The following is a 23,389-nucleotide window of genomic DNA, read 5'->3' on the forward strand; positions in this document are numbered from 1 at the left end:
CCTGAGGGTATGACAAGAAGCAATGGGCGGAAACTAATCAAGGAGAGAAGCAACTTAGAACGGAGGAGAAATTTCCTGACAGTTAGAACAATTAATCAGTAGAACAACTTGCCTCCAGAAGTTGTGAATGCTCCAACACTGGAAGTTTTTAAGAAAATATTGGATAACCATTTGTCTGAAATGGTGTAGGATTTCCTGCCTAGGCAGGGGGTTGGACTAGAAGACCTCCAAGGTCCCTTCCAACTTTGTTATTCTATTCTAAGATTGGTTTGACCTGATCGGTTTTTAACAAAACCGTGCTGGTTTCTAGTTATAACTTTATTTATTTCTAGATTTTTGCAGATTTTTTTAAAAAAAATTCCAGTATCTATCTTCACAGGTGTTGATATTAGGCAATTTGTCTGTAGTTTCCTGGGTCTGTTCCCCCTCCCTTTTTTTGGAAATAGGAACCACATCAAGCCTTTTTCAATCCTCTGGTAGTTCCCCGGTGCTCCAGGATTCTTGATAGGTATTGTGAAGTTCAAACAAGGTGTAGGAATAGAAGGGAGTGCCATGAAGCTTGGCACTCTGACAAATTAGCCATCAACAAATCTAGAAATAAATTGCATTTCGGTCTGCTGTGGATAAAAAGCCACCACAATCCACTTCATGTCAAAGCACTGGTTTTGGTGCCCACACGGGTAATGAAAGATTTGCCTGATTAAAACCAAGCTCAGGGAACACCAAGAACTCATAAAGTCTATCCTAAGCTACATATAATTGCCAATATTGCAGGTATATATATAAAAATACGTTTGACCTATTCTTAAGACAAGCCAGGGAAACAGCAGACTAAACACATCACTCACACACAGAGACACACAGAAATGTCTTTGGAGTTCTACCTCCCAAGGCCATTTAAAGAATCACCAGCCACAGTGATACAATTCCAGGAACAGGTAGAGCCTGTAGGCTAAATCGACCCACCTAATTTTGTATTCACATACCACTTCCTGACAAGGCACAAATTCTAGGGGAGGTGAGAGGAAATTGGTTTGCTGTATTGGGGGCCCGGATTGCTATCACAATAGCAGATTATTCTACAACTAGCATCTATTTTGTGGAAGAATTAAAAGACTTCCCATTGAGTCCAGCACTTTATACACGGTGTTCTCTTGACCCTTTTCAGACATTTGTTCTTCCAAATCTAAAAGGCAATTGCAGTTTCAGTCTGTCCAGAATGGTCACATTATTTTACTGATGGCTTTTCAAGGCTACTTCGCAATTCATTAGCAGTTTCCTCTTTATAGCTTCTGCCTATTCTGGTCTCCTAGTGAGTTCTTGATTATCACTTTCCCCCCTATAGAATAGATGTTGGTTTTAATAACTGCCTTTATCGTATTAAAATGTTCTGTTTCTTTTTTCTTAAGAAATAGCAAAGGAAACTATGAATGAGATGAATCAAATGTCCTATAGGTAAGAACAGAGATTGAATGATTTGTGTGAAATTAAAACATTAATCTCCTTTTATTTTGTAGGTATCAATAAAAGAGAAGAAGTCCCTCAAAACAAACTTTCAATTAACATTGCAAGAGACATTTGATTAATCAGACATTATTACTGAAGACCAAATGGTATGATGCATGCAGTACGTCTTCTGCTGCTCTCTTTCCATTTGTTGTTTAATTTTGCAAATGGTTGATCTGGATTGTAACCATAACATAGGCATGGAATCTTCTCCCAAGTATTTTTGTTTCAAAAATGTTCAATTGCTTTTTTTTTTCTTTAAAGCAACCTCTTCGCAATGCAGAGACTATAAATATAGATGCATGCCTGTTGAGTTTTCTAAATATGCAACCTGAAGGAAACCAGGTCAGGCCAGACAGGACAGGACATCAGTTCCTTCTACTAGAATAAATTTGAACTAACTGGAAAACAAATTGCATGGCAAGGTGCCTGCTATATTACCAAATAGTGGCAATATATTGGTGTGTGTGTGTGTGTGTGTGTGTGTGTGTGTGTGTGTGTGTGTGTGTGTGTGTGTGTGTGTGACCTCATGCCCAAGGCAGATCTAAGAGCCAAGGTGGCGCAGTGGTTAAATGCAGCACTGCAGGCTACTGCTAGATCAGCAGGTCAGCGGTTCAAATCTCACCGGCTCAGGGTTGACTCAGCCTTCCATCCTTCCGAGGTGGGTAAAATGAGGACCCAGATTGTTGGGGGCAATATGCTGACTCTCTGTAAACCGCTTAGAGAGGCCTGAAAGGCCTATGAAGCGGTATATAAGTCTACTGCTATTGCTATTGCTATTGCTATTGTGTGTGTGTGTGTGTGTGTACACTCCTTAAAATCATTGCTGACTCCTGACAATTGCCTAGATAGGACCCAACAGTTTTCTTCACAAGATTTAAGAAGTAGTTTGCCATTGCTTTCTTCTTCCTAGGACTAAGAGTGACCCCAAATCATCCACCTGGCTTCATGCCTAAGGTGGGACTAGAATTTACAATATCTGGTTTCTGTCCTGGTATCTTTAACTACTGCACCAAAGTGACTGGATTCCAGAAATGGTTGACATTGTCTTCTTCCTAAAGCTCTGATAGATGGATTGACCCAAAGTTACCCAGCTGACCTCATGCCCAAGGCAGATCTAGAACTCATGGTCTCCTGATATCTAGCCTAAAGTCTAAAAACCATACTGGTTCTACATATATGAGAATATATTATAGATTACTTAGAATTTTGCTAAACATCAATGGAAAGCCACTCTTAATTCCGTCCCAGATCATTGCATGAAAAATGCAATGTTTGGTGTCACTACAGGGCCCTAGCTTAGGAGCAACAAATATTTATCCTAAAGGTTGGGAAGCACCCAGCCTAACAGGGAGGAGGAGTGCGGAGGTAGCCTGGAGTTATTGTGCACAGCATAACAACTAAGACTCATCCCTTCCCCTGCCTTAAATTTCTTGGAGTCTCATCTAACTGTTGCTGGGAACAGGCTGCCAGATTGGGAAGACTCCTAATGTATACTATAGGCAAAATACTTGACACGTGAAATATACCAATAAAACAAAACAAATTGAAGGTAATTAATTATATTAAAATAATATCTGTAAATAAAACATTGCAATATTATTAAAATGTGATTTAGCAATAATCGAATGTCCTGTTTCATTGGTAAACATAGAAGGAATGCATCTTAATATGAAAAGAAGTAAAAGTATTATAATAAGTATGAATACTGATTATACAGTCATTGTATACATTTAATCAGATGTTATTCTAATTCCTTCTTCTTAGCTATTCTTCATAACTACCGGTACACTTACTTGTAGGGATAATTCTAAATTCCTAATACAAAACAATCACACCAAATTATGGGTTATATCAAATTTTGTCTGTCTTCTGGAAGTGATCTCTCCTATCCCTGTACAGTGAGTTAGGAGGATTCCCTGGAGCAGACTCGGGGAGTTTGCTGTGCATAAACATAAGTAGGAAGGAGAGCATCTGAAGACCACTTCAGTGGCTACATGATCAGACAGTGAACTTAAACTATTAGGTCTTCTCCTTCTCAAGGACAGCAGCATAGCAAGAGAGACTCCTTACATCAACTACAGAAGGTGTGGCTTAAGAGAGCTTGCTTTGCTCCTCTCCTCTAGTAAAACAACCTCTAGAAAGGAAGATTAGCCCCAGACTGAATTCCATAAAAAGTTATGGCTTTCTTAAATCAATTGTGATTCTTTGGGATTATATGGATATTTTTAATTACTTTTTGGCAACATATAGAGGTTGTTTTGTCTTTTTCTTTTACTGGGCTGTAATTTCAACTTCCAGTTTTGCTTACAGTCTTGGCATTTCCAGGTCCACTAGTGGGCTCTCTCGAAGTACTAATCCTACTTAGGGTTTTTTTGTGACGGTTGTAAATTCAGCCCTGTGTTTGATGAGGGGTGAATCGTGGTTTTGCCTTGGAGTATACTCTATGATTAAGCAAAATAAACCCGAGGTATATTCTAAGAAACATATTTTTATTATAAAATAAATAACAAACAAACTTACTGGCTAATAACTACATTCTGGTAAAGTTCCTAGCCTACCACCTCATGGCAGGCAAAACAGAAAGAGAAAAAAGAAGGCAAAAGAGGCATGCGTAGTAGGCTCACAGAGAAGAATCAGCCTACCATATGTCTTAGAATATAAGCACAGCTGGCAAAACAAAAAAACATCGTGACATTTTTTTAATCATCTGGAGTTGACTAGATTTTTGCATATGAATGTTAAGAAATTGCCCACCTACACTTATTTCCAGTATTGAAAATTACGTCTCTGTCTTTCGCTTTTTCCTTCCACTTTCCCAATTCTTATGTGTCTTGTTTTTTCAAATTATAATCAAGAGCCAGGGCTAGCCTCTCTCTTTTTAATTGACATGAGTCATCCTAGAAAATGATAATCACCTAGAAAGCAGAATAAAAATATGGCAAGTAAATCAATCAATCTTGAGATGCTTTTCTCATTTAAATTAGAATAAAACAAAGGAAAATTTGCAGAGAGATCTGACTTATTTTCTGAATTATGCATATAAATTCTAATTCTTGAGAGTTTCAGATACAAAGAAAGTTTATTCTACATATAAATAAATAATGCCTAAAAATGAAGAAAATAGGGAAGGGGTTTCAGAACAAAAATAAAAAGGTCAGTTCAATCCCTCCCTCTTTACAAAAAAGATAAAATTGATGCAGTAAAGTTTGGGAAGCTGAACTAGGGAAGGAGAATCAGAAGGAAATCAATGTGCTTTCTGTCTATGGGACTGTTAAAGTTGGCATTTTCAGCAGGCTTAAATTCCATAATTAAAGCTCAGGGGAGATATGCAGAATGGGAACTATAATAATCAAGCCTAAAAAATCCAGCAGAGGAGAAGGTCTCATTATGAGATAAATTCCAATAGGCTAACAATGGAAAAATGATTTATTCCTTTTTTCTCTCTCTCCCTTTTGGAATCTCATAGTGTTAACTGTGGCAGCCTGAATAAATACAGATACACAACATGCTCATCATAAGGGGTTCCATACAGATGATAAATGTGAGAATTGAGAGTATAAACCAGCAATCAGTTGTTGGTAATCCATTTCTTGGCAAGCTACTGCCATACAGCTGACTACCATCTACCCACAACCCCGTAACTGACAGTAATTGCACTTTTGGAAGGTATATTGGATATTATGGCTTTTGCCCACTAGACTGGTGGGGTTTTGTTCAATTTTTTAAAATATATGTTGCATGTTATAAATGTAGAAATGAAAACTAGAATATAAATAAACTTCTAGTTGCATCGGATTGCTGTGCTCTGCCTGATATATGGGTTGCACTTGTAGGCAATTTTTTAGCTATCAAAGGGATCAGATATAATCTGAGTTTAGAAGATCCCCAAAGATGGCTTGCTTGATGCACAGTTTGCAATCTTTCTTGCTTTTAATATTTTACTAGACAACCTGTGACCCATTGGGTCATCGTTTCAGAGACATTTTCTTACATCAACAGAGAAACAAAATAAGCATGGGTGGACAAAAAGGGAATGATGATAGGAGTCACTTCTGACTTCCTACCAGCTTCCCCACTGATTTGTAGGAAGCTAGCAGAAATTGTTGGAAATCATTATCACAGCTGACCATGACAGCATGGTGGCATGCCAGTGTGACATCACTAAAGCAGCAACTGACTTTGCCCAATTTCAATCACATAGGAGTTATGCGTGCCAGATGTTGGATGAATTCCTTAAGTTAGTCCATCTGTAGTATGTTATTTCAAAAAAAATTGTCCTATGATGCACCATTTTGCCCAATTGAAGAATAAAAACAATTAAACAGACACAAGAGTTTTAGCAGTATATAGATAGCTGTTCTGACCCCCCTCGTTCCACACCAAAGCACACTCCGAGCCAGAGATAAATTACAGCATTTAATTAACAGGCAAACAGGTCCTTGGCAGCAACCCAGCACAGCCAAGCTTGGGCAGCAATAAACACAGATAAGTCTTGGCAGCAATCCAGCCTGCCAAGCTCATACAAAGTTCTCCGACATTCAATTCTATGTTGACTTCTGCAAAGAGGGAATGTGCACAAGTAGCCTTTTTATAGTCTGGAGAGGGGCCTAATGACCATCATCTGAGTGCAATTACCTCCTGTAATTGCATAATTGTTCCTGACGCCTAGTAGCTCTTCGATGGCATGCATCTAGGAACAACTCACTACTGGCCTCCGGCTCACTCTCCCTTGTCTCCTCCCCACTGGTCCAAGGCTCAGGTGCCTCCTGGTGGCCAACCAACCTCTCTGCGCCCAGCTTGGAGTTGGAACCCTGTCCAGAGTCCTCCACATCCTCCAGAGCCGACTCAGAGGGCCCCTCGCTGTCGGAGTCTGGTGGCAGCTCCAATGGCTCCTGCTGGGCCACAACAGATAGTGATATATGTGTTTCTCTACATATGCATTTATAGTATATACCACCTGTCAGTTTTGCCATCTTCAGCTTGGTGCCTTGCTGACATCCTACCATCAAAATCTAGGGAAAAGAGGGCAATGGGGACAAATGGGAAATAAATATGTATGGGGATGTGATGGGAAATAAGGAGGGAGAATGACTGCTTGACGAAGACCATGGAAACACAGAACCAGTATTCAAGGCCATGCACTCTAAAGATAGAATCTGGATTGCCCCAAACATCTCACTGATTCCCAAAACACCTATGCAGGTCTCATTGGCTGAAGATGAACTGCTCAAGGGGGGAGGACTAGGAGGAAGGGAGCAATTTGTAACCTTTTTCATGGGAATCTTATATCTTGACATTGATTGCTTCCCCGCAACCAGCAACCCTTAATAAAATAACTTATCACTTCACCTGAAGGGAGTCAAGGGTCTTTTTTCCTAATGTGTCTGACTGAGGCAGGTTTGACACTACCCTTTGTCCAATTCTATTCTTGGTGGTATTCAACAATTTATAACACCAACTTGTGAATTGGATTTAAAGCTACTGTGTTTCTCTGAAAATAAGACTGGGTCTTATATTTGGGGGGGCTGCAAAATAAGCACTACGGCTTATTTTCAGGGAATGTCTTTTTTTTCAGTACAAGAGGCAGTGAGCACAGGGGCCGACAAGAGCGGGAGTTCTGCTACCACCAGCTCTGTCCTCCCTGTCCCACCGTCTGCTTGCAGCAGCTGCAATGGGCCAAACTCTCGAATTGTCCAGCCTCCACCCCAGCCTCCTGCCTGCTGGCCCTGCTGTTGCTGGGACACTTCTTGGCCGTTTTTGCAGTAAACAGCAAAAGTTACTAGAGTTGTGAAGAAGGCCTTCTTCCTGTTTCAACTCAGTTTGGCTTCTACTTCTCCTGCAAGTAGAACTTTCCTTCAGCCCTCTTTTTTCATGACTGAGAAATGAGAGTGAGAAAAAGAGTGAGAAAACTGTTAAAAACAAAATTGAATGTTGGAAACACCATCAAAGCCATCAATATCTGGGCCATACTTGTGATATGATACACCTCTGGAATTATTAATTGGACATAAGCTAAATTAAACAGTTTGAACCAAAAAACAAGAACATTGATGACTATTCACTATATATTACATCACTGTAGTGATATTGATGGATTATACCTGCCCCACAGAAATGGAGGCAGGGGATTACTACAGATCAGCCAATGCATGATTTTGATCTGTAGTAATCCCCTGCTTCCATTTTTGTGAGGCAGGGGATTATTACAGATCAAAATCATGCATTGGCTGATTATGGAGAAGACAGTCAAGAACAATCATTGATGTAAGTAAAATGTACATGAAACAAAACATTAATATTGAAATAATATATTAAAACACAATCAGAATGCTTGCAAAGAAAAACATTATATGGTTAATTTTAGCAAACAATTGAGAAAAAGTGAATAAAGATAAAACTTTGCAATGGCTTATAACTGGAATATTTTTTTTAAAAAAGAAACTGAAGGCTTGATTTTCGGCTGCTCAAGAGAAACCTATTTAAACTAATGCAATGAAGGCCAGAACTGGAAAGAATCATCATATAATTCAAAGTGCAGATTGTCAAAGAAGCAGAAAAAATAGTGGATCATACAGTTTGTTCAGCTTGTGCAAGAAAATCACAGAATCACATTGTTTGCCAAAATGAATTATTGGAAGATCTGTAAAGTATCATATGCCAGTGACATATAATTGGTGGGAACATACAGATGAAAAATAGGCAAGTTAAAATATTGTGATATTTCAGAATACAAACTGATAAAGTCAGTGCTATAACACAGTAGATTTAACTGTGGTTGAAAAAAGAAAATGAAGGTAATGGATGTGGCACTACCAAGAGAATGTACAATAGAAGACAAAGAATTGGAGAAGATCACAAAGTATCAAGATCTGAAAATCAAATGTTGCCAGATTATAGCATAAGCCAGCCATTGTGGTCCCAGTGGTTATTGGCATACTGGATATCATACGCCCCCCCCCAAAAAAAAATTAGACTCCATCTAGAAAATCTTCACATTGACAAAATTTCATCTGTCAATTGCAAAAGGCCACATAGCTGTGATCTGCACATATATGACACAGATACGTTATGACATCATAGGTTTTGGGAAGAACTCAATGTATATAAAGGGCAACACCAACTAAAGAGTTAGCAGCTGTGACTGCGTATTATTATAAACAGATAATAATAACAATTTCTGCAAAACATAAGTTCACTGCTTACAAGGAACAAAAAAACTAAGTACTACTTTTAAGACATTGTTTAATCATGCAACACTTATTGAATATAGCCTTTGATGGAAATGGTTTAAGTTTATTTCAAGATTGTTTTTAAAAAATATATATGACAATATCATTCTATATATAGAACTTCATTTATCCACTTTAAAAAGTGCAAAAGTTAGTTGCTGCAGAGAATAGCTAGGCTGTATATGATGGAATCTAGAATAGCAACACTAGAGAGCTGTCAGTCAGTCATCCATCCATCTAATTGCCTTCTTACCATCTTTCCATCATGTTTTTTTTATAACTGGTCGCCTCTGGCTAAAATGCAAATCATGGAGAAGAGCCGTCTAGAAAAGCTGCTGCTTTCTTAATTATCTGTCAGCGTATGGACCAGTGGACCCTGGGCCACAGAGTACAGTTATGCTAAGCAGAAAAGCATCATGGGGATTGGAGTGACAGCTCATTTTCCTCCTGTGGTTTTTTTTTTTTCCCCTATGTTCGAATGACAATGCAAAAATGTGGGGTTTTCCCACACTTTCTCTGAACACCTGGGTGAAGACTCAGGGGAATACAAAGCCAAAACTGTCACATTTCCAGACATGGTCTTATTGCTGTCACTATGACAGGATTGTTGACAAATGCCAGCAGTCATCTCAGCATCTTGGGAAATGTCTGCCATAGTTGTGTCAACAGCCTGACAGAAATTGTTAATGTTTAAACTTCTTCCACTGACAGAGCCCTGTCTTGCTGACAGTATTTGTCATATGAAACTCAATCTTTGTCAAACTTGCTTAAAAATTAACACTTCGTCTATTTCTTTTTCAGCAAACTGCCTGACAGAGCTTGCCCTCCCTTTTTTTTGGAATAATAATTTCTAAAGGAGAATATTATGAGCAACCAAGATCTGCAAGGAATCCAGATGCCCCAGCATGTTAAAACTTAAGGCCAGTTTGTCCTTTTGACCTCTACTGCAATGATAATTATGTGCTTATTTCTTGCCCATTTTTTTGCCTTAGGAATCAGAGTTCTGAATTATTCAAGACCCACAAAAATCCTATTTCTCAGAATGCCAGTATGGAAAATCAATTAAACAGAGTTAGCATAGTATTACTGTTGTTGTTTTTTTGTTTTGTTTTTTAATACACTGCATGTTAGTAGCCAAGTTCTTTCCACATTCTGATTTTTGAAGGTCACACCAGTTAAACAGCAAAGGAGTAAGAAAAATCACCCTGGATAGACAGCAAAACGCACACAGGGTATATAGCAATTGCTAATACTAAGTGCATTAACGTATTCCTAAGGCTGCAATCAGATGAACACTTCATTAGTGCTTTTTAAATAGGAATTATGATAGAATTTTGATTGTCCTTCTATATTCCTCTCAGTCTCCAGTTCCACAATTCCTGGTTTCTGTTGTTTTCTCAGTTGTGGTTAAAAGTGGAAAAAAAATGGTTATTTAAATAAAGATGGAGTTAGAAAACAACAGAAATTAAAATATTTGTTTTAAAGGTATGGCCTTTATAGCTCTTGGGCTATAAATAGTAAAGTTGTCCATAATTTGTTTTGTGATTAAGTATTGTTTGTTTGTACAGAGGAATACAGAGAACAATAGAAGTTGCCTTATGTAGTAAATTGGTTAGGTAACAAATCTATAAGTATATGCTGAAATAATTCCTTGTACTGTTGCACAAGGAAAAGGCTTCATCTTGACTCAAACAGGTGACACAATAGACTCTGCTTGATATATGAAAAAGCTAGGACAGATACTAAAGGCAGACCAACAAAGTAAATTAATGATTACTTCTTTGCATTGATTAACCCCAAATAATCTTGAACATCCTGACAGTTGAGGAGGCCAGTATTATTCTGCTATAGAATTCATTGCACATCATACAGTTGCCATGGTTTGCTAAAGAAAGGGACTGACTTGTAAATCAAATTTAAATTTAGCCAAGTGTTTTTTTAAAAAACAAAAACAAAAACTGTTGCCTATATATCTGCTAATCATGCTGGATTTGCATGGGGACATTGCCTTTTCTTCGCAAGATTCCTGTTTAAGCCATGTTGCTATGGCTTGCAATAGTACTTATAGTCACTGTTTACCATACACATAGCAATCTATGATAGGTTAAGAATAATTGGGGAAGAGTCAAGCCAGATAAGTATTCATGCACTGATGCCTACTGTTGGTAAAAAAAAAAAATCAGTATTCCAATATTCCAGACTATCAACATCATCATTTGTGATGATTACTTGATTTGAAAATGCATAAAATGAAATAGATTCACATCATATTCATGCATAAGGACTCCAGGAAGGACAAATAACTTCATAAAACTTTTTTAAAAAAATTCTATATTGAATTGGGGAAAATAAAAACACCAGCAATCATTAAAACTATTATAGCATGGTTTGGCCTAAATTAACAAAGTCTTATTATCTTCAAGCATATTATCCATCCAATATATAAACAAAAAACAGGGATAAAGATAAATCTTCTTGAAATTATATACTCAATTTTAAAGGAAATGACTTGAAAAATCTCACATTTACTTCTCTTAAAAACAGTCATTTCTAAGGTTGCTATATCTTATTAATATCTTAATAATTATTGCTTAAAATAAAGCATAGATATAATAATTATATAAATTTGATGGTTTTCCTACGTTATATTTATATATTTCATATTTATTATACTATATCCTAAAACAATGTCATGTCAAAGCCATGTCAACATTCCTAACACTATTCTAAATTGTGATGTGTGTTAACATTTACCAAATTATGTCACTACTAAGAATATTAAATACTGCTGCAACACTATTTATTCCATTTAGGAATCATTTCCGATGGATGTTCATCCATAGAAATTTCCCTATTTTTTCCCCCATTATCATGAGTTCCACACGTTTAGCAGGGAAATTGAGTTAATCCTTGACTATCTTAGATTGAACAATCAATAGTTCAGTCTCTCACTTCAAACTTGCCATTCACTAATTTTACTATCTAGCCAAAAGAACTTTGATTGTTTAATGACACACAATCACTAAAAAAGTGAAAAGAAGTGAAAGAAGTATTTGGGTGACTGTGGTGCTATACTGTGAAATATCTTTTCCTAATAAACTTTACAAGCCAGCTACCAAAGTGATGTAGATGGTGATGTGAGGCCATGGCAGGAAATCTGTTCAGATACACAATGAAATTAACAGATCATTGAACACATTGTAGTCTATTTGAATAAACATATTCTGAAGTGTCACAGATGAAACAAAATTCTATTGGGTTAGCCTCATTTAAAGATTAAAGAAAGAGTTTTCATCAAAGCAATATGCCACTAATTTCAAAAACCATGACATTCAGGTTTACTATTCCTAAATTCAATAAATATATAATTTCATCTATGACTTTTTGTTTATGATAAAAAAATTAAGACTCTGCACCTGATAACTGCAGCAAGACTGTTGGTGGCGCAATATTGGAAGAAGGAAGACTTGCCTACAATTCAAGAATGGACATTGAAAGTAACAAACTTAGCTGAAATGGCTAAAATATCGGCATATCTCAAAGATCATTCAAATGAGAGATATAAACGAGACTGGAAAAAATGGATTGACTATATACAAAATAAATACGGGACTAAGAAATTCCAGTTAGCCTATGCTTAAGATCAGGAATGATTTAAATTGTTTAAAGTTAGTTCAGTAAGAAGAAGCTAAGGTCAATCTAGAATGTCATTAATTTCTTTATTTCTTTTTTCTCAATAGATTTTAGACTGTGTTAGTTAAAATTCTATACCGTGTACGGGTTCTGGGAAGTCGGGGGGGTGGGGGGGTGGAGGGAGGGAGGGGTACACACAAAAAAAAAATTGTACTTCAATGTTTTAATGATTGACAAATGATGACATATTTGTGTTTTTTTAAAAGAAAAAAAAAATAAAAAAGTTCTGTTAAAAAAAAAAATTAAGTTATAGTTTTAGCATATTACTTGAATAAGCCAACACTTATTGTAAAAATGACATTTCCGAAAATGCAATAATATTAGGATTTAAAAGCTTAAATTCTAAATATTTAAATTGAATAGATTGCCAAGAAACATTCAAAATTAATTCAACTCAATTTTAAAGGCAGAAAAAAGGTTAAAATATCTATATTAGTAATTAATTGATCACTGTCGACAATATTATGGGAGGTGCAATTTATCACATAAAAATGATTTACATCATATTTAAACTTCAGGTTTAAACTATATACTTTAAAGTTTTCATAAATTAAAGATTGGAAATGTCTAAAACCTGATCTTTCCCAAATATATTTTGCATAATTGGAGAATTTTCCTAAAAGAAAGATGACCATGAATTTAAGACATTCAACTGAAGAATATAAAAACAGAAGAAAGAGATTTGTGAATGCTGATTAGCTCCCTGAATGAAAGATGGAATATAAATCTAACAAAGTTAATTTTAATATTTAAAAGCAATTAAATTAAATCTGATTTATCAAAGTTTGGAAATTTACAGACAAAACTGTGTATTAAAAATAATATCAGGAATAAATTCTTAAAAATAATATCAGGAATAAAAATTTCTGGATAATCAATAAAATATAAAATATCATCCAAATGTAAAAGTCATACCTTGTACCAGGCTTTGTCAAATGTGATATATTTTATATAACAGGAGTTTTTAATAGCTGAAGTCAAGAATTCTAAAATGAGGCTGAGACTCTCTAATTAGGTATAATTAAAAAGACAGCTATAGCTAATCAAACTTTTCACAATCCCCAATGCATGTCACCAAAATTTTTCTCAACATTTAAGGAAGTAATAAATGTTGAGGACTTCTGTGCAAGGTTAAAAAAAAGTCTAAAAAGACTCCAAAAGAGCAGGGATGATGCCATGGCTGTGACAAATAGTCTGGCAATAAACCTAGGAAAATGAAGCCACACAGACTCAATCAATCAGAATAGAGCTGGAAGGGACCTGGGAGGTCTTCTAGTCCAGCCCCCTGCTCAAGGAGGAGACCCGATACCATTTCAGATAGGTGGTTTCTTAAAAACCTCCAGTGATGCACCTACAACTTCTGAAGGTAAGCTGTTCCACTGGTTAACTGTTCTTACCATTAGGAAGTTTCTCCTTAACTTCCAAGCTGCTTCTCTCCTTGAGTTTCAATTCAATGTTTCTTGTCTTGCCCTCATCTTTGTGGCAGATCCTCAAATACTGGAATACTGCTATCATATCACCCCTAGTCCTTCTTTTCTCTAGACTGGCCATACTCAGTTCTTGCAATCATTTTAGTTGCTCTTCTTTGCATTTTTTCCCAAAGCCTCAGCATCTTTTTTGTAATGTGGTGACTAAAACTGGATGCAGTAAGATTCAGGTGTGGTCTTACTAAGGATTTATAAAGTGATACTAATACTTCACATGATTTTGATTCTATGCCTCTGTTTATACGACCAAGGATTGTATTAGCTTTTTTGGCTGCTGCTGCACACTGCTGGCTCATGATCGTCCACTAGAACGCTAAGGTCCCGCTCACAGTTACTGTTTTTGAGCCGGTTTCATTTAATCTGCATTTGTACCTTTGTTTTTTTCTATCTAAATGTAAAACTTTGCTTTACTCCACATTAAATTTCATGTTCTTGGCTAGGTCCCATTGTTCAAGTCAATCAAGATCTTTTTGGATCCTAAATTTGTCTTCTGGGATGTTGGCTATTCCTGCCAGTTTAGTGCCATCTGCAAATTTGATGGGTTCCCTTTCTATTCCTGCATCAAAGTTATTTATGAACATATTGAGGAGTACTGGCCGTAAGATGGAATCTTGTGGTATCCCACTGCTTATTTCCCTCCATGTAGATGTAGTGACATTAAGGACTACTTGTTGAGTATGGTTTGTCAGCCAGTTACAAATCCATCTTATGTTGATGCTGTCTATCCTAATCTAGTTTACCAACAAGTAGGTTATGGTCTACTTTGTTGAATGCCTTGTTGAAGTCTTAAGTATACTATGTCCTCAGCATTTATTTGATCTACTAATGTAGTCACTTGTCAAAGAATGAACTAAGATTGTTTTGGCATGATCTGTTTTTAACAAACCCATGCTCTCTATCTGAACAAGAGGGCCAAGAAATTGCCCCTGTGCTTCAGGCAGCTTCTTTGTCTCAAAGAGGCTGTAGGACTTTGGTTGAATTCTAAGAGTCAACATGCTTACAACTGCAGCAGAGCGTATAATAACACTGAGTTCACTAAAAATATAACTTTCTTAAGTACATTTTGACTACAATTGTTTTACAGCTAAACAAGATCTTTAGAGCAGCAGCGGGGGAAACAACCCAGTGAGTTATCTTTCATTCTGGATTAAAGAAAAGAGTAAATTAATAATTTAACAAATGTAAAATCAACAGCAAAAAGTTGAAAAGAATTTATCTTCAGAAAGTTAAAATGAAGTAATTTATATTATGTCCTAGTACTATTATTTAATTATTTCAAAAATCTTTCTATGCAAGAGAGACCCTTTTTTACTTTTATTTCTATATTTGATGAAATGGTGGTTACTAGAAAAGTACGGAAACTTACTAAATTGACAGAGAAAGTATCGTATTCAAGACATTTCAAAAGTTTTTTGAGGAATTATGAAAGAATATTACATTCCAATAGCAGCATCCACAACCACTAATGTGAATGTATCTGTCAAAAGAGATAATGAAGAGATAAAAGGAGGGACAAAAAATAACTCTGAAAAACCTGTGGGACAATTTACCGGAGAGCCAAATTATATTCAAGTCGAGGTGGAAATTTTGGAAATTAAGTCAGAAATTTTTGAAACCAAAACTGAGATAATAAACAGAGATAAAATACAAATATTAAGTCAAGAGATTTTAAAAATGATACAGCTAATGGATTAACACTGGATTCACAATAGAAAAAATATTGTTCAAGATGAAGAGTATTTCCCAAACAACTTGGCGAAAACCGTAAGGAGAGGTTTGTTGAAGCTTTGGGGAATGGAAGGAGGAGTGTATGGAGATTAGGTCCTACAACAGCATCTTAAAGTCCTTAAAGTTTAGGTTTAAGAATGTCAGAATATTGTTTAAGAACAAAGAATACAAAATTGTCTTGTTTGATTGGGGATGTGTGACTTTGGATGAACCCATCCCACAGGTTTGTTACCAGCAAGGAGGGGCACGGGTCCAGTATACAGGTGGAGGCACTCACAGCTCCCATGGCCTTGTCCACTTCCTCAGGAGCGACAAGTTGAAACTCGCTCCATAAAATCCGCTCAAGACCTTCCCCCAGTACCTCGGCTGGTCCCGTGCAATTGGAGTCTAGGTCCATCCGAATCCGAGCGACTTTATCCGACAGAAACTGGACAAATTCTCAGCTCTACCTTGTAAAGGATCATCTGCATCCCTCCCTTTCAAGAGGGAGCGGGCTATTCTAAACAAGGTGGCTGGGCGCGATTCTGCGGATGCAATAAGAGCGGAAAAATGTGCACATTTTGCCGCCCGTATCGCCATGAGATAGGTCCTGATATAGGCTCTCATCAGTGCTCGGTCAGATTCAGAGTTACTAGCCCTCCAGCGGCGCTCTAGGCGTCTCTTTTGGTGCTTCATCTCCCAGAGTTCCTCGGTAAACCAAGGAGCCCTCTTGGATCCACTACCTCAGAGAGGCCGTAAAGGCGCAATCCGGTTTAGAGCCCCCGCAACCGCTGTATTCCAAGCAGCGACTAAGGACTCTGCCGGACTGTGGACGAGAGCACCAGGTCTCTCTATATCTCTCTACTGTAAGAGCTTAAGTTAAAACACTTTGTATACCATTCTGATTCAGTAAATAAGCTGCTTTTATTGCAAGTGTTAAGTAGTCCAAGTAAGTAATAATAAAGGTGAGCCAGTTTGGGAGAGGATTAGGGCACCACGCTAGAAGCCAAGACACCAGGACTTCTAGTCCTCACTTAGGGACTAAGTCAGCTGGGTAACCTTGAGCCACTCACTCATCTCAGCCCAAAAAGAAGGCAATGGTACACAGTTTCTGAAATCTTGCAAAGAAATCTTCAGGAGTCAAGAACGACTTGAAGGCATACAGAGAGAGAGAGAGAGAGAGACACAGAGACAGAGACAGAGACAGAGACAGAGACAGAGACAGAGACAGAGACAGAGACAGAGACAGAGACAGAGACAGACAGACAGACAGACAGACAGACGCACGATAAAGATTCACTGTGGAAGAATGAATCTGTCTGTCTATTTACCTATCTATCAGACATTTTTCTATTATAACCAAGTTTAAATCCTGAAGTTTCTTCTTCCTGTCCTTTCATTGAAACCAAATTCCTTCAGCCTATTTCTCAGGCAGGGTTCTTGATGTTGTTGAAAGTGGAACTTCAGTGGAACTGTCTCATCAACACTTCACAACTTAGTCACAATTTGGGGGGTTAGGGTTAGAGTTAGGGGGAAGTGCAACAGGTAAAGAATTAAAGATTTATTCTGTGGTTCCTACTTTGCCTGCTCAAATCTTTACTTTCAGATAACTTCTTCAACTAGAATCCATTTTTTTTTATTCATTTCCCCCCTCTCCAAACAAATCTGATGTACATCCTCAAACCAATGGCCCATCTATGTGATTGGCCTCTTTGGGGATCACTATGTGAAACTTAAGTGGAAAATCCTTCATTCTCCTTGACAGTACTCAGATAATACAAAGAAAAGAAGAAGAAAAAAAATCCTGAATGTAAAAACCTATGAGAGCAGGAGGTGTGGTGCTGTGGGTCTCTGGCAAAATAATTATCTCCGGGTATTGTATTATTTGCATAATTAAAAAGTTTAGTTGAGTTTCTGACATGTCTCCAGCATTAGGAATGGGGAGGGGGGTTGCTAATCAGTGGAGGAAAGTGAAGGTTAATGAATTGTTATTCAGATGGTTCAGGCCCTGTGAGAGTTGTGGATAATTGACACCATTTGGGAGTTAAAGCAGAGTGGAAGAGGAGAAAGATGAACTGTCACAGTAGCTACATGAGGAGGGGAGGGGAAAGTGAACAAATTATAGGTTAGCACCAATTATATTTTGATGGGCTTATTTTTCCCCTTATTCCCTCCTGTCCCCAATTAGCCAGAATGAGCTTAACAGAGGTAAAAATAACAACACTGAACATTCAAAAGAACTTATAAAACTATATGACCACATCTATTCCATACAGAATCATATAATGACATTTTCTGTAACAAAATGTATGGCATATTTCATGAACACTCAAAAAAGAAACATTGCTGCCTCAGATGAAACACCAAATACCTAAACATATGCATTAAAATGCCTACAGCTTAAGGGCTTGGCCAGGTTGCATTGTCATGAGAAAAAAAATCACACCTGTATCTCCTTCCTTCTTCCAGAAAGTAAGGCAACAGACCCTTTTCATGACCCTAAAATGCAACTGGCTAAACTGCACTTTCTGCCAAAAGGATGTATTAATCCTATCATCCAATACAAGAGTTTGGGAATCGGGTCACAATAAGCCCATGGGAACAGCCTTCCTCAATATCTTCTTGATGTGTTACTACAGCTTATAGCAGTGTTTCTCAACCTTGGTAACTTGAAGTCCGGACATCTTCAAGTTGCCAAGGTTGAGAAACACTGGCTTATAGCATGTTTATCCAAGATGAGAGTATCATGGGAGTCAAGATTTTAAAAGAAATAAAGTTCAGGACTTTTGCAGATGACTTGCTATTGTCTTTGGAAGATCCTTTAAAGGGAATTGAAACATTAATGGGCAACTTAAAAAAATTTAAGTAATAAACAGAAGATGAAGATGATAGCAAAAATATTAAAATGGAAATCAAACAGAACTGTTGGAAAAGAGGTAAGAATAAAAATTGAGAATCTGGGTATCACAAGGACAAGTATGACTTCCATGTCGTATCAAAATTACAATGTTAAGACAAGGAATAAAGTTAGAATGTCTAACCAGGAGTAAACTGTTCTAGAGGACATTTTTTTTCCTGAAATGGAAAACCAGATCTATCATAATTAATACAACACTGTCTAAAAATGATTCATTTGCCAAAATGGAAAAAAAGGACGTTCAGAAAAGTTTAAAACAAGTAGCCATCAGCATTATACATCTTTTGCACTACTTCCATATTTATATTTGTCTTATGATTGCTGTTTTAGGACATTTAAATTGTAGTCGTGGTGAACAAGGGTAAGGGAGAAGCTTTGGGCGGGGAGAAAGATTAGATTGGATTTGGATTTATTACATTTATATGCTGCCCTTTTCCCCGAAGGGGACTCAGGGCGGCTCACAATTCAGTCAGGAGTACAGACAGGGGATAAAAAGACGAACATAACAATACACAATTTAAAAACACACAACAACCATACCATTCGAGGAGGGGGGCAAAAGCTCTTTAGCCCCAGGCCTGTCGGAACAGCCAGGTTTTAAGGGCTTTGTGGAAGGCCTGGAGGGTGGTGAGGGTTCGAATCTCCACGGGGAAGAAAGGGGAAAATCAGCACTTTCTTTCCGATTGTTCTGAGGAGACGTACATCAGTTGGAGTATTTTAGCACAATCAAGAACAGCTCTTTCAAAAAACGAAGCAGGGATGCCTGGGATATTTAATGAAATTACAAATGTTGTGGTATAGAATTTCTTGTTATGAAAAGGAAACAACTAGAGAAGAAAGAGGGGTTAAATTGATTTCTGGTTGTCTGTAGCATCTTTTTTTTTAAAAAAAAAAGTCATAAAAGGCAGGAATCTTCCTAACTCTACACGTGAAGCTAGGACTGAATATAATCATATACAAGAACTTATAATGAAGAAGTTATCTTCTTATCTTTAAAGAGGGATTGGATATATCCATAGAGGATAGTTCTAGCAAGGACTATCGATCTTCAGGATTTAAAGTTATTGCCATCTCTGGGTTTCATTCTGCCAAATACTGAAAACAGTTTTCTCTGCTTCTGCTTACAAGGCCCAGAGGCATCTGATTGGCCTCGATGAGGAACAAAATGCTCATTAAAGATGGTTCTCACCTGATCTGTAACGGTTATTTTTATTTATATGGGACAAAGATTAGAATATATTTGGTTTAAGACTTCAAGCTATGATTAAAATCTATCTTTTGCCTTTACAGTATGAATGGCATATATACATTTACATGTACACAGAGGCTGTGAATACCTGTACCTCCCCTGACACACACACACACACAGACAACACACATACACACACACCCTTCTGGAAACAACTGAATAGTAATTGTTTGTGCTCTCAGCTTTTTATACAACAACCTGTGGGACTGTTGAGGGGGAAATGGTCATTTTTTAAGGAAAGTTAATTAGAAAGCTAAAAATTAAAAACATTAACTTTCAGTATTCCCAATTATTCCAATATTTCATCTCCATTTTCCCATATAAATTTCACTTCCAGCCTTTGATCTCCAATTCTGTGATCCCCAGTTCCAAGATCACAATGTTTATCTGAATGTTTGTTACATTTCTCTGCATTTGAAAATGTCACGACATTTATGACTTTTATTACTTACACTACTTAGAAGCATATCCTAAAAGATAAACTCTTGAATCCAAATTTTGACTCAAGATTTGAGGGAAGGTGGGTTGGGTTCAAGTTTTTTTTTCCAGAGAAACAAGAAAGACACTGCTTTCCCTTTGCACACATTCTGACAAACCTTCTCCCACACATGGTACCCTCTCAATCTGTATAAAATAGATGATCAACTCTCAGATTATGCTCTCATCCCCTTGAAGAAAGCTTCCTTTTCTCACCTGAGCAATTTAGTTTTCCAAAGCAGTTCCAAAGTGTTCATGCTTCAGTAAAATGTCATTGTTTGTCTCTCCTCATAGACACAATGTTCTAGCAAAGAGGCATCGCTTAGGCCAGGCTGGGCTGGGCTGGATTGGACTAACCACAAGGATGCCAGATTTTGACTTTGAGAATCTGGCAGCCTCAATGAATGGTCTCTAACAAGCTGCTTAGTGAAAACAATGACACTTTGGGGAAGACAGCAATTATTTTAAAAACTGATAACAAGAGAAGGGGAAAGAGAGAACATATTGCTAGTGAACAGTGCATGGCTTGAGGCAGATAAAGGAATGGCACAGAGCACAGCTGTGTTAAGACCGTGTTGTGAGAACAAAACTGCTCCCTGTATTATTAGAGAAACAAGGCACCTATCATAAAAGAGCCTTCAGACAGAATTTTGGCAGAAGTTATTTAAGAAATGCTGCTATTCTGCTAAACAAAGTTATGTCCTTCTTTCATTTGAGGCTTTATTGATATTAATGATGAATGAATTTGCCCTGTGTATGTGTCCTGTGCTTCAAGCTCTGACTTAAATCATTTTTTGTGGAAGATGATATTTAAATTTGATAAATACCAATACATTTTCCATACCGACATACAAATTTGGAAATTATGCAACTTCTTATATGCTAACTGAAAATGCCTCCACAATGTAGAGTCCACATTCACATATAGAATGCCTATATCATAAAGAAATCCTGGATCTCCTTGGCTACCGTTCTAAGGACTGAATATTCATAAGTATATACTGGTTCAAGAAGTGTTAAAATGTTAAAAACAAATGTAGACCTTATTAGGAATTGTTCTATAAAGGTTTTTAAATTATGCAAAAGAAATTAAGAATGCATTATCATGTTATTCAACAGGTAATATTACTATGGACAGGGAGAAAGGGAGAACAGGAGGGAGAGAAAGAAATGCAAGAAAATATAATATTAAATGTAGAGCCAACAGACTGAAGCAAAAGAGATTGTGTTATTTTTGAAAAATGCTATTATGATTAGACCTAAATATCAATTAATTGCATACAGATTTTCTAAGGCTCTTGCTACATTCTATTTCACAACAACTTCAAAAGGCATTTGTGACAATGCTACAAATTCATCAAAGGATAAGGTTTACAGCTTTTATAATGGTCAGGAAAGATAGGAATTACAATTAAGCCTCATGGTTCAGGGTGGACAGAGATGCTATCGGTCAGAAGAAAATGTTTGCCGTCTCTTGGAAACACAAATGCATGACTGAGGAGAGAAGATAGCTTTTGCCCCTCTCCTTGCCTGATTATTGTTATTGTTTTTTTTCTCTTTTATATTCTTTCTCTTTCTGTTTCTCAAATATATATTAGTAATCTAATTGAAACCTAAACCAATTTGAGAAAGTCTTAAAGCTTGAAGAATTTGATCAACTTGTGGCAAAATCCAGCACAGATGAAACTCTCATTATCTTTTATACTGAGATAGATGTGGAGATTTGATGAAAGCAAAAAGAAATTTATGTTGCAAAGCTTATTGCAGTTTACTCTCAAGGCTTATTACCTGTCCTTCAAGACATCTGGAGGCTGAGAAGATTGGTGTAATGGCTCTCCCATGACTAGCATTTGTTTGGTTCCCATATAAGCTGCTGTTGTTGATTTGCAGAGTGCAAGGCACATTTTACAGACTACCTGGCCAATGTCTGGAAGGAATATAAGATTGGAGAAGTGAATGTAAGATGCTTATATTACTAAAATAAAACTTTCAAAATATAACATTTTAAAAAGTAAACTTAATTTCTAGGAATTGTTGGGTACTGAGTTGCTCTGATGATGCATAAAAAATTCCTAATTCTATAGTGAAAGACAAGATTTTTTGTAACATTAGAACATTTCTGCCATTTTAATCTGCTTATAGAACCGAAAAAAGGGAGGCTTTGAGGTTCTTCTGAGAAAACACATACACAGGTATGAAAGGGGAGATTATTCTACTGAACTTCTTTCATACTTTCTTTGTATTTTCATCCCTTGAAGGGGAATTATCACAGGGTTTTTTTAATGGTTTTTAAAAACTCAAATGTTAAAAGCAAATTAGAAATAAGTTCAGAATTTTGAAAAACTAATTCTGCAAAAGATATAAAATATTTAGAATGGCACTTCACTTGAGCTAGCACCAGCTTGAAGATCTACCAATGCTATTTTGAACTGCATATTGCTTGCTTTTTGTAGATATAGTTGGCATAATACAAATTATTTTCTATATAGTATGGTTATTGCAGGCGCATTGGATTTAAATGGCCAGACTGAGTGCTAAATTGAAGTTGACAAATTCATCAGTATAAGAAAATGAAATGTCTTTAATTTTATTCAGTTAACATACAGCTTCATTTGCAGAAGCTAAGTATATATAGACAGTAGGGTATCACGGAGGAAAGTGAAATACCAGCAATAAGCCAGTGCTTAAACTGGTTCAGGAAATGTGTGTATGTTTCTCAAGCTCAGATCAAACATACTAAGTTTCAACATAAAATAAATTTTATGGCCAAATTAAAGCCCCTAAAAGTGAAGTTTATAATGGAAAATACTGATAAAATCGTAACTATAGAATTGCAATTGCATCACTATGTGAAAATTGCTTTGGATAAAATCTCTTTCTGGAATGACTGCTGTTCAAAATGTTTCTGCATCTCCATAAATCTAAACCAACTCAGTCATTCAGAATTGCTAAGGCCTAAGCTTACTACCCATGAGCAGTGAAGTTATGGTGATTGCTATAGTAACCGTTGGTCTGCACTGCTTTCTCAGCAGGTGGTCTTTTTCAGCTGCACAGATGCAGGAATGAAAATACATCAAATCATTTCAAAACTAATTATCCAAAGTTGCAAAAAGGCAGATTC

The sequence above is a fragment of the Thamnophis sirtalis genome, unplaced genomic scaffold, assembly GCF_051295495.1.
Source record: "Thamnophis sirtalis isolate CommonGarterSnake01/CBP01778 unplaced genomic scaffold, rThaSir2_p1.2 scaffold_5, whole genome shotgun sequence".
Lineage (NCBI taxonomy): Eukaryota > Metazoa > Chordata > Lepidosauria > Squamata > Natricidae > Thamnophis > Thamnophis sirtalis.